General features: G+C 39.8%; 1 long non-coding RNA gene across 1 annotated transcript; it reads left to right on the forward strand.

Moving 5' to 3' along the window:
- The first annotated feature begins 7,311 nt into the window (after nucleotides 1-7,311).
- Nucleotides 7,312-8,255, forward strand: LOC129604740 (uncharacterized). The gene is made up of 3 exons (XR_008695923.1): nucleotides 7,312-7,524; nucleotides 7,791-7,837; nucleotides 7,917-8,255. It is a non-coding gene; the product is annotated as an uncharacterized LOC129604740 (long non-coding RNA).
- Nucleotides 8,256-11,482: the final 3,227 nt, after the last annotated feature.

An 11,482-nucleotide genomic window follows, 5' to 3' on the forward strand; every position in this document is an offset into this window, starting at 1 on the left:
ATTTAAGAATGAAGAGACACTCAGATTCAGACTCAGAAGGGCATTGGTAAAGATACCAGAGGAGCCAAACACCAACTCCTGGTAGACAGAACTGTTGCCCAAGACTGCAGAGCGCGACACACCAACCTGTGCACAGCCTGGATCGACTACAAGAAAGCCTATGACTCAATGCCACACACATGGATCACTGAATGCTTGGAGCTGTACAACATCAATAGGACTATAAGGGCTTTAATTGCAAACCCGATGAGGTTGTGGAGAACCACCCTTGAAGCCAATGGGAAGCCACTTGCCCAAGTATCCATCAAATGCGGTATATACCAAGGAGATGCACTGTCCCCACTGCTGTTCTGCATAGGTCTGAACCCCCTCAGACAAATAATAAACAAGACTGGCTATGGATACCGACTCTGGAACGGGGCCAACATAAGTCACCTCCTCTACATGGATGACATTAAGCTGTACGCCAAGAGCGAGCGAGACATTGACTCGCTGATCCACACCACCAGGATCTACAGCTCAGACATTGGGATGTCATTCGGGCTTGAGAAATGTGGGAGGACGGTGACAAGGAGAGGCAAGGTAATCCACACAGAAGGGGTCTCACTCCCAGAAGGAACAATAGCAGACATTGAGGATAACTACAAGTATCGTGGAATACCACAGGCGAACGGCAACCTTGAACAGGCAACAAGGAATGCGGCTACAGCCAAATACCTTCAACGAGTAAGGCAAGTCCTAAGAAGCCAGCTCAATGGCAAGAACAAATCCCGGGCAATAAACACCCTGCCAGTGATCAGATACCCTGCGGGAATAATAAGGTGGCCAAAGGAAGAGATACAGACCACAGATGTTAAGACGCAAAAGCTTCTCACCATGCATGGAGGGTTCCACCCCAAATCCAGCACCCTGAGACTGTACGCTAGCCGCAAGCAAGGAGGCCGAGGACTAATGAGCGTGAGAGCCACTATCCAGGATGAAACATCCAAGATCCACAAGTACATCAAGGATAAGGCCCCGACAGATGACGTGCTGAGTGAATGTCTCAGGCAGTGGAGAACGGAGGATAAGATTGCTGGAAGAGGGACCATCATGGGAGGACAAGCCCTTACATGGGATGTACCACCGGAACATAACTGAAGTGGCAGATCTCAACAAATCCTACCAATGGCTTGAAAGGGCTGGGCTGAAGGACAGCACAGAGGCACTCATCCTGGCAGCACAGGAGGCATGTCAATGGTATCTCATGAATCTCAAGTTGTGATAGCAGTTGCCGTTTGTGGATGTTGGAACACTGAGCTACTAGTTGCTTCGCCGTCAGCCTTGAATGTGGGTTTCTCCGTTCCCATTCACCGCACATTCTTTGCATGTAACCCCTCTGACTAGGGTTACTTGAGTAGTAGCATTCCAACAGAGCCTTGTTCTTGCATCTCAGCCATTTCTTTCTTGTTCCAGTAGCCCACTTCTCGCCAAGGTGCTCTGGTTCCCCAACACCTGACGCAGACCTTGTTAGACCGGGCAACGTCTGAGCCGGTATCTATGTGGTTCATTGTCTGTCATCATGTGAGGTAGGCGGTAGCTTGAAGGGTCTTGCCCAAGGACCCACACTGGATGCTTATCCAGTGGATAATTCGCCCTAACGAGGATTTGAAACGGGCAGCCTCTTCCTCCTACATACGGCGTAATGTTGTAATGTTGTCGGTGCTGAACTCTGGCTCACACAACTAACCACAAATATCACACTGTGAACCAAGTCTTCTGACATGGTTCTTAAGACTTTTTGTAGAGGCATTAATGATTATTTCTCTGCATAGATAATATGGAGGAATCTGAGAGTCCCTTTATTCTTAAATACTTCCCGACAGATAGAAAGCACAAAGTGAAATTCACTGTAATGCAGGAGAACACAGGCTGATAGACTCAAACTACAAAACACGATAGTACTCACAAAACCAGGGAAGACTAAATGATGGAGGACAGACTAAGGAAATAGGAAGTGACACCACAAACACACAACTATGGGGTGCCAAATGTAAAAGGAGCACCTATAACTAGTTTTCTCACATTTAACTAAATGACACATGTTTTCTCACATTTAGTTAAATGTGCAAAAGTCTAAATGTAAATGTTAAATGTAAATGTTAAATGTAAATGTTAAATGCTAAATGTAAATGTTAAATGTAAATGTTAAATGTAAATGTTAAATGTAAATGTTAAATGTAAATGTTAGATGTTGGCCGAGTGTAAAACTGAATATTCATGAATGGGCAAGTAGACTCCATCCCTACCCCTTAAACAGCGCTGGTCTCAGATCAGAGACGCGAACTCAATCACCTCAAACAGTGCGCGCAAACCCCGCCCACATCTGATCTGGAAACTTTTGTTTTTAGCCTGGACGTAACTTCGGCTAGCTAGTATAGTTAGCCAACTAATTCTCCACCGGCGCCACAGAAATATTCTTTTTAAACCTACTTGACTCCTCATTAATGGTGTTTACGACAGAACGGCAGTTTGAAGCGGAGCCTCAGCCCGCACACCTGCCGTTACAGCCTGTTCAATCTCCCCCAACGGGAGGGAGTCGGAGCTGGCGGCCATGATGGCTTCGACTTCAGGCTTCTCTCCAGTATTTTCGTGCACCGATCCAGAGTCAGATGGGGCGGAGCTATGCGTACTGTTTGACGTGTTTGAGTTCGCGTGTCTGATCTGAGACCAGCGCTGTTTGAGGGTAGGGATGGAGTCTACTTGCCCATTCATGAATATTCAGTTTTACACTCGGCCAACATATAACATTTACATTTAACATTTAACATTTACATTTAACATTTATATTTAACATTTAACATTTAACATTTAACATTTAACATTTAACATTTAGATTTAACATTTAACATTTACATTTAGATTTAACATTTACATTTAGATTTAACATTTACATTTAGATTTTTGCACATTTAACTAAATGTGCAAAAACACGTTGTGTCATTTAGTTAAATGTGAGAAAACTAGTTATAGGTTCTACTTTTACATTTGGCACCCCATACACAACAGGACAAAACCACAGCGCTTCCCAAGGCAGGAGGACTGATCTGTGACAACAACAACTTTAAAGATCAAATGAAGTGGATTAACAAATGAGCGTTTCTATTTGAGTTGTTCCACAGTCTAATCTATGACTACATGCTCTGGTTGATACTAAACGCTGGTGCGCCACCGACTGCTGATTTCCTGGATCAGATATGTGTCAATCAGAAGCTGGAACATACAAATTCACTTTGTCTCTATCCGTTCCACCCTCATCTCCAATGGTATCATGTAAACTGGGTCTGGGGTCCTCTGGGTTGATTGGTGTGTGAATAACTCCATGTGACCACTGTTTGTACCTCCTACTCCTGCAGCTCCTAAGAAAAGAAACCAATCAGACTCATTTCACAGTCTGTCCAATCACCATCATTTAACCTCCTTCTCTCAGACAATTACAAGGAACTTTCCAAAAATTTGGGTTACACTGCTTCTCCTTTATCAAGGATGTAAGTGCTCTGTTAACGTAATAATCTACATTTGTTATTGCTATTTTTAACAATTCTAACAATATGTTTTTTCCATCCAGACTCACTTGTTCCATTGATCACAGTTCAACTTCATGATTGTGTGACTTTCACATGTGTTTTACACAACGATGACCTGAGCCGTAGAGAAGTCCACTGGTACAAACAAAGTGCTGGGCAGAGCCTAAAATTAATAATGACACAATATGAAAATTCAAAGCCTGTTTTTAGCTCAGAATTCACTGTCTCAAGATTTAATACAGAATATAACAGCACCATCAGCACGCTGACGATTTTGAGGACGATCCAAGACGATGAAGGAATGTATCACTGTGCAGTCATGGAGGTTTATACTGAGATCAACTCGAGTGGAACCTACCGGTCAATAAAAGGTAACGATGTGACGGGCTTCTTTTTTCACCAATCCGAATGAACTTTATAACAGTTTCTTTAAATCTATTTAACACTTTTTGCAATTTTTGTTTTTGTGACAGCTTTAAACAAGTTATTAATTAACTCCTGGGACTTGTGCTCATTGTGATTTTGGTTGTGTATCAGGCTAAACAATACAGAGCTTAAATTCTTTACTGCTACATTTACAGGAAACAGTAAGAAAACGTCAAACTATTCTCTTGTTGAGGCGTCGTCAGTCTTTGATCCAGTCCGTCCAGGAGACTCAGTGACTCTCCAGTGTTCAGTCCTCTCTGCCTCTGACAACAAGACGTGTCCAGGAGGTCCCAGTGTTTACTGGTTCAGAGCTGGATCAGACCAGTCTCCTCCAGGAATCATCTCCACTGATGGAAACAGTGAATGTGAGCAGAGATCTGACTCTGTGAAGAGCTGCGTTTATCGCTTCTCTAAGACCATCAGCTCCTCTGACGCTGGGACTTATCGCTGTGCTGTGGCCACATGTGGACAGATTTTATTTGGAGAAGGAACAAACCTGCAAATAGATATGAATTTCAGTTCATGTGTTATTCGGGCTATGTTAGTGATTTAATTTAATTAAAATTATTTTTTTCTTGTTTTTTCAGGACAAGGACATAGTGTACAGGTTGAATTAATTGTTCTGGTGACATCAATAATCTTTTTGATCATTTCTGTGATTGGACCCCTTGTTATCACATGTTCTCGAACTCCAGGTCGATGAATGATCAATTGAACACTAAGAGAGATTAATATTTGTTTTGTAGTTTTAAATAACTATCAGTAGCACAAAAAACAACATGCGGCGGAGGTTATTATTGATTTCCTGTGTAATGCTTTGACTCACTTATTTGTGACACAAGAGCAACAGTTGCAACTTTAATGTACTAAAAGTCGCAAATAATATATATTTCTGCATGCAGCAATATTTTAATTAAACTACTGCCTTGTGATTTGCTGTCCTTCACTAAAAATCCAGCTGCTGCGTATTTAGTTATTTTATGAACAATCAATCAAAGGTTAATTCAAATACAAAAATAAATGAATAATAGCTTGTACAAAATGTTGTTGCTGTCTTTATTGTTGACAGTGTTCGAATGAACTCCATCCGATAGAGAAAGGACTCAATAAAAACATGTGTGGTGCATATTATATTATATTATATTATATTATATTATATTATATTATATTATATTATATTATATTATATTATATTATATTATATTATATTATATTATATTATAGTACATATAATATATGTAAATATTTACGTATGTAACGGTAATACAGTTCGGTTTGAGGGTAAAGACGGAGTCAGACCGGATGCAATTCCTTGTTTGTCCTGTGCAAACCTGGCGAATAAAGACGATTCTGAATCTGATTCTTACAGACCGAAGTGCTGACATGACTGCTGGTAATGATAGACTGGCCTTATTTCTGCAAGGACCAGAAAGTTAAATGTTTAGCTACGAGCCCTTAATTCTATTGTCTCAAACATCTCCCAGACAAGTCAATATTAGACTGTTGCTGAACTAAACTAAAAAAGCTCCGGACTCTTGCTCAATATATCTTTAGAACAGCTGTTACAAAATGCTAAACACACACACACACAGACTCACTGATTGGATAATTCTCAATCACATGTTGCGTAGTGTAATGGATTAACATTAAGAACCAGACAGAAAACAAGCAACTTGAAACCGGAAGTGATGCAACAAACACCAAACAAGACCAAACCACGGTGCCTCCGGAGGCCAGAAGACTAAACTGTAACAACAATTACTTCAACAGAGACAGACCAAGTACAAAGTCAGACATGTTGGACTGTCCTGCCATCCTGTACCTCCAATGTATTATGTATTAGTCATCCACATGGCTCCAACAACCTGGCGACTTTGCCCAGCCGGAGTTCCCATGCTGAACCCTGTAGATGATAAGCAATAAAACAATACTGCTGTGCTATTGTAACACTACTGAATATGAGATGTCCCATGTTTTTATAGTTAAACACCAATGTGGATATGTAGTCACTAAAATCTGCATTCCTTATTTACAATAACCTAATAAATCCTCCTTTCCTGTAAATGCATTTGCTCCATTTTAGACTGAGGAGTCGTTTGGTCTTTCTGGCAAACGCGTCTTAAAAAAGACAATGAACGTATGGGAACAGTGAAGAAGACCAAAAAAACAAGCATTCGTGCTGAGCCATTGTTTGCACCTCCTACTCCTTCAGCTCGTAAGAAAATAAACCAATCAGATGCATTTCACATTCTGACCTATCACCATCATTTCACCTCCTTCACTCAGACATTAACAAGGAACTTTCCAAAAACAAAGTCAGTGTCAGAATGAACACGATTTGGGTTACACTGCTTCTCCTTCAGCAAGGATGTAAGTGCTGTCTTAATGTATTCATCTGCATGTCTTTGTTACTTTCAAATAATCTAACAATATGTTTTTTTTCTTATCCAGATTCACTTGTTCCAGTGATCACGGTTCAACTTGATGAGCGTGTGACTTTCACATGTGTTTTACAAGACAAAGATCTGAGCCGTAGTGAAGTCCGCTGGTACAAACAGAGTGCTGGGGATCATCTAAAACTAATTATGATACAGAAGCAAAATTCAAAGCCTGTGTTTAGCTCAGAATGCTCTGAGTCAAGGTTTACTTCAGTACATAATAGCACCATCAGCACACTGACCATTTTGAGGACAATTCAAGAAGATGAAGGAATGTATCACTGTGCAGTCATTGACTTTTGGAGTGGGAATAATTGGAGTGGAACCTATCTGTCAATAAAAGGTAATGATGTGACAAGCATTTATTTTATTTTCTATTTTCAGTTATTTTTTAACAATCATTTATTTTATCAATCCAAATTTGTAACAATGTTTTTGGGAATACTGTAAAACAGCTTCATAAAATAGGTACAAATTGTTTCTTCAGGGGCGTGTTCATTGTTATTTTTATGGGGTGTCATGTTAAATCATTAAAAAGGTGGATTTTTTTCACTACTACATTTACAGGAAACAGTGAAAAAACGTCAAAGTATTCTGTTGTTCAGACGTCGTCAGTCTCTGATCCAGTCCGTCCAGACTCAGTGACTCTCCAGTGTTCAGTCCTCTCTGCCTCTGACAAGTCGTGTCCAGGAGGTCCCAGTGTTTACTGGTTCAGAGCTGGATCAGACCAGTCTCCTCCAGGAATCATCTCCATTGATGGAAACAGTGAATGTGAGCAGAAATCTGAGTCTGTAAAGAGCTGCGTTTATCGCTTCTCTAAGACCATCAGCTCCTCTGACGCTGGGACTTATCGCTGTGCTGTGGCCACATGTGGTCAAACCTGCAAATACGTATGAATTTTAGGTTATGTGTTAATCGGGCTATGTTAATGATTTAATTTATTTACAATTGTTTTTTTCTTGTTTTTTCAGAACAAGGACATAGTGTACAGGTTGAATTCATTGTTCTGGTGACATCAATAATCTTGATCTTAATCTTAATCTTGACCATTTCTGTGATTGGACGCCTTGTTATCACATGTTCTCGAACTCCAGGTCGGTGAATGATCAGTTGAACACTAAGAGAGATTTATATTTGTTTTATTGCTATGTAGTTTTAAATAACTAGCAGTAGCACAAAAAACAACATACGGCAGAGGTTATTATTGATTTCCTGTGTAATGCTTTGATTCACTTATTAGTGCCATCAACAGCAATAGTTGAAGGTATAAAGATTTTAAAAGGTGTAATGTATTTTTTTATGCAGCAATATTTAAATAAATTACTGACTTGTGATTTGTTGTCCTTCACTAACAATCCAGCTGCTGCTGCCGTACAACAACATAGAGGTGGTTGGAACAGTCAACAGGTAGTGTTTAATGATTTAATTACTGTAAATTAAAACATGTCATGTTTTATGTAAAATATAATTTTATGCATTTTCATAGAGAGAAGACGAGAACTGGGTTTATTCTACTGTCGTCTTCACTGTGGTGAAAACAGACGGTGGTGCCACAACACACCCAAAAGCAACAGGAAGAAAGAGGTTCTTGCTGTGAAGGATCTTGACTTTTAATCCAATCAGTCCATTTTATTGTTTTATATTGTACCCTTATGCAGCTGAAAAGCATCTTTGTTACAGTACTCTGTCAAATCTCATTAATGAAACCTGCTCAAGCTTATCTGAAGTATTTACAACTGAACCTGTATATTAATATTTGAATTTATGCATTTTGTTTCTCTTTATAGTTATTGTATGAACAATCAATCAAAGGTTAATTCAAATACAAAAATAAATGAATAATAGCTTGTACAAAATGTTGTTGCTGTCTTTATTGTTGACAGAGTTTGAGCTGAACTTCATCACATAGAGAAAGGACTCAGTAAAAACATGTGGTGCAATTTTTAATTTATTTTATTCTATTCTTTATTTCCGTTATGTAAATAATTTACGTATATAACGGTTATTGATATGTAAATAATTACTGTATGGTTAAGGGTAAAGACGGAGCCAGACCGGACGCAATTCCTTGTTTGTCTTGTGCAAATCTCGCGAATAAAAATGATTCTAAATCTGATTCTTACAGACCGAAGTGCTGACATGACTGCTGGTAATGATAGACTGACCGGAAAGTTAAATGTTTAGCTACGAGCCCTTAATTCTATTGTCTCAAACATCTCCCAGACAAGTCAATATTAGACTGTTGCTGAATTTAACTAAAATTGGCACGTTCTGTCAAACCTTTAACAATTTGTTTTAAAATGGACAAAAGAGGCCACGGTAAAACCAAGTGGTATAACTGGATGCATACAATATTATTAATCATACACTGTAAAGAGCTGAAGTTGGTATTTAAATGATCTTCTACTTCTACATCTACTTCCGCCTCTTGAGGAGTGCAGATGTCTTTTCTCTCTGCTCCCACTCTGCTTTTGCTTGCAATGTCCTTGTCCTGTCTTTTTCTGAGCACCCTGATCTGCTATTCTGGAATAACATTTTTGAACATGGAGCTAATCAACTGGTCACTCAGCGCATTGGACAAAATGTTCTCACAAAGAAAAGAATCTCCGGGAGAACCACTCTGCCCCTTGGGGACTTTTGCCTCCGGCTACGTGCGGGACGCGTGGGATTCCTGGTGCCCCGTGTGTCTGGAGACTCTGTCCATCGAGGATGCAGAGGATCTATTGATATTTTGGACTTTGATAACAGGGCTACTCATGATTGGCTTTGGTGGTGCCCTGCTTTATCGGAAGATTGGAAAGATTGGAAACACTGCGGCCGGCTCATTGGCGCGTCCACCGGCCGTGGAGCTACAAACGCCGATGGGGGCCGTGGTTACTCGGCTGACGGAATTACACCAGAGGATAGCCCGGATTGAAGGACTGACAATTAACATCTCAGCTCGTTCGGATGATTTGCATCAGAGGATGACCCGGATTGAGGGACTGATCAGTAACATCTCAGCCCTTTCGGATGCCCATATTGCAGGACTGACTAATAAGGAGCTCCTGACTCTTGCTCAATACATCTTTAGAACAGCTGTTACAAAATGCTAATGACACACACAGACTCACTGACTGGGTATTTCTCAATCCCATGTGGTGTAGTGTAATGGATTAACATTAAGAACCAGACAGAAAACAAGCAACTTGAAACCGGAAGTGATGCAACAAACACCAAACAAGACCAAACCACAGTGCCTCCGGAGGCCAGAAGACTAAACTGTAACAACAATTACTTCAACAGAGACAGACCAAGTACAAAGTCAGACATGTTGGACTGTCCTGCCATCCCGTACCTCCAATGTATTATGTACCAGTCATCCACATGGCTCCAACAACCTGGCGACTTTGCCCAGCCGGAGTTCCCATGCTGAACCCTGTAGATGATCAGCAATAAAACAATAATGCTGTGCTATTGTAACACTACTGAATATGAGATGTCCCATGTTTTTATAGTTAATCACCAATGTGGATATGTAGTCACTAAAATCTGCATTCCTTATTTACAATAACCTAATAAATCCTCCTGTCCTGTAAATGCATTTGCTCCATTTTAGACTGAGGAGTCGTTTGGTCTTTCTGGCAAACGCGTCTTAAAAAAGACAATGAACGTATGAGAACAGTGAAGAAGACCAAAAAACAAGCATTCGTGCTGAGCCATTGTTTGCACCTCCTACTCCTTCAGCTCGTAAGAAAATAAACCAATCAGATGCATTTCACATTCTGACCTATCACCATCATTTCACCTCCTTCACTCAGACATTAACAAGGAACTTTCCAAAAAACAAAGTCAGTGTCAGAATGAACACGATTTGGGTTACACTGCTTCTCCTTCAGCAAGGATGTAAGTGCTGTCTTAATGTATTCATCTGCATGTCTTTGTTACTTTCAAATAATCTAACAATATGTTTTTTTTCTTATCCAGATTCACTTGTTCCAGTGATCACGGTTCAACTTGATGAGCGTGTGACTTTCACATGTGTTTCACAAGACAAAGATCTGAGCCGTAGTGAAGTCCGCTGGTACAAACAGAGTGCTGGGGATCATCTAAAACTAATTATGATACAGAAGCAAAATTCAAAGCCTGTGTTTAGCTCAGAATGCTCTGAGTCAAGGTTTACTTCAGTACATAATAGCACCATCAGCACACTGACCATTTTGAGGACAATTCAAGAAGATGAAGGAATGTATCACTGTGCAGTCATTGACTTTTGGAGTGGGAATAATTGGAGTGGAACCTATCTGTCAATAAAAGGTAATGATGTGACAAGCATTTATTTTATTTTCTATTTTCAGTTATTTTTTAACAATCATTTATTTTATCAATCCAAATTTGTAACAATGTTTTTGGGCATACTGTAAAACAGCTTCATAAAATAGGCCCAATCATCCCAAGGTAGGACGATGAACCGATTCAAGGAACTGTGGCAACTGGACTGGTGGCACCTTCCACAGGATGCTTCTACTGCTTTGGACAGGCAAGATCAATACCTCGCTTGATTTCACTGAGAACGCCAGTGTTTCCTCAAAGTGCTGAAAGGGAGCCTTCCAAATTCAGTAGTAGAACTTTTAGATATTTAGAGGTTAATAACAAAAGCTCTTTTTTCTTGCCCAAATACATCACACACTTAGGTATTAAGTTTTATTCATCTGTTCATATAAAGTGTTCATTTCACTCATCACGCAAGTCATTTTCTTTTATCAAAAAAAATTGTGATTATGAATAATCATAATTGTTTACTAACTAAATTGACATCTGCTTTTTGACTAGATCGCCACAACAGTATGAGGACATAATAAATGAATTAATGAAAGGTGTACTGATTACGGCAAACTACATAAATAGGTTTTCCAAAAAAAGAAAATGATTCTAAGTTCAAATAATGTAGAGCTACTGTGAACATGCAGTGTAGGACAAGCAGGAAACAAGTGTGTTCTGTGATAACCAATCAGACGCTCTGACCTATTACAATGCGTCTCCTCCTGTAGGATGGCACAGTACAAAACTATA

Source organism: Betta splendens, chromosome 10, assembly GCF_900634795.4.
Source record: "Betta splendens chromosome 10, fBetSpl5.4, whole genome shotgun sequence".
NCBI lineage: Eukaryota > Metazoa > Chordata > Actinopteri > Anabantiformes > Osphronemidae > Betta > Betta splendens.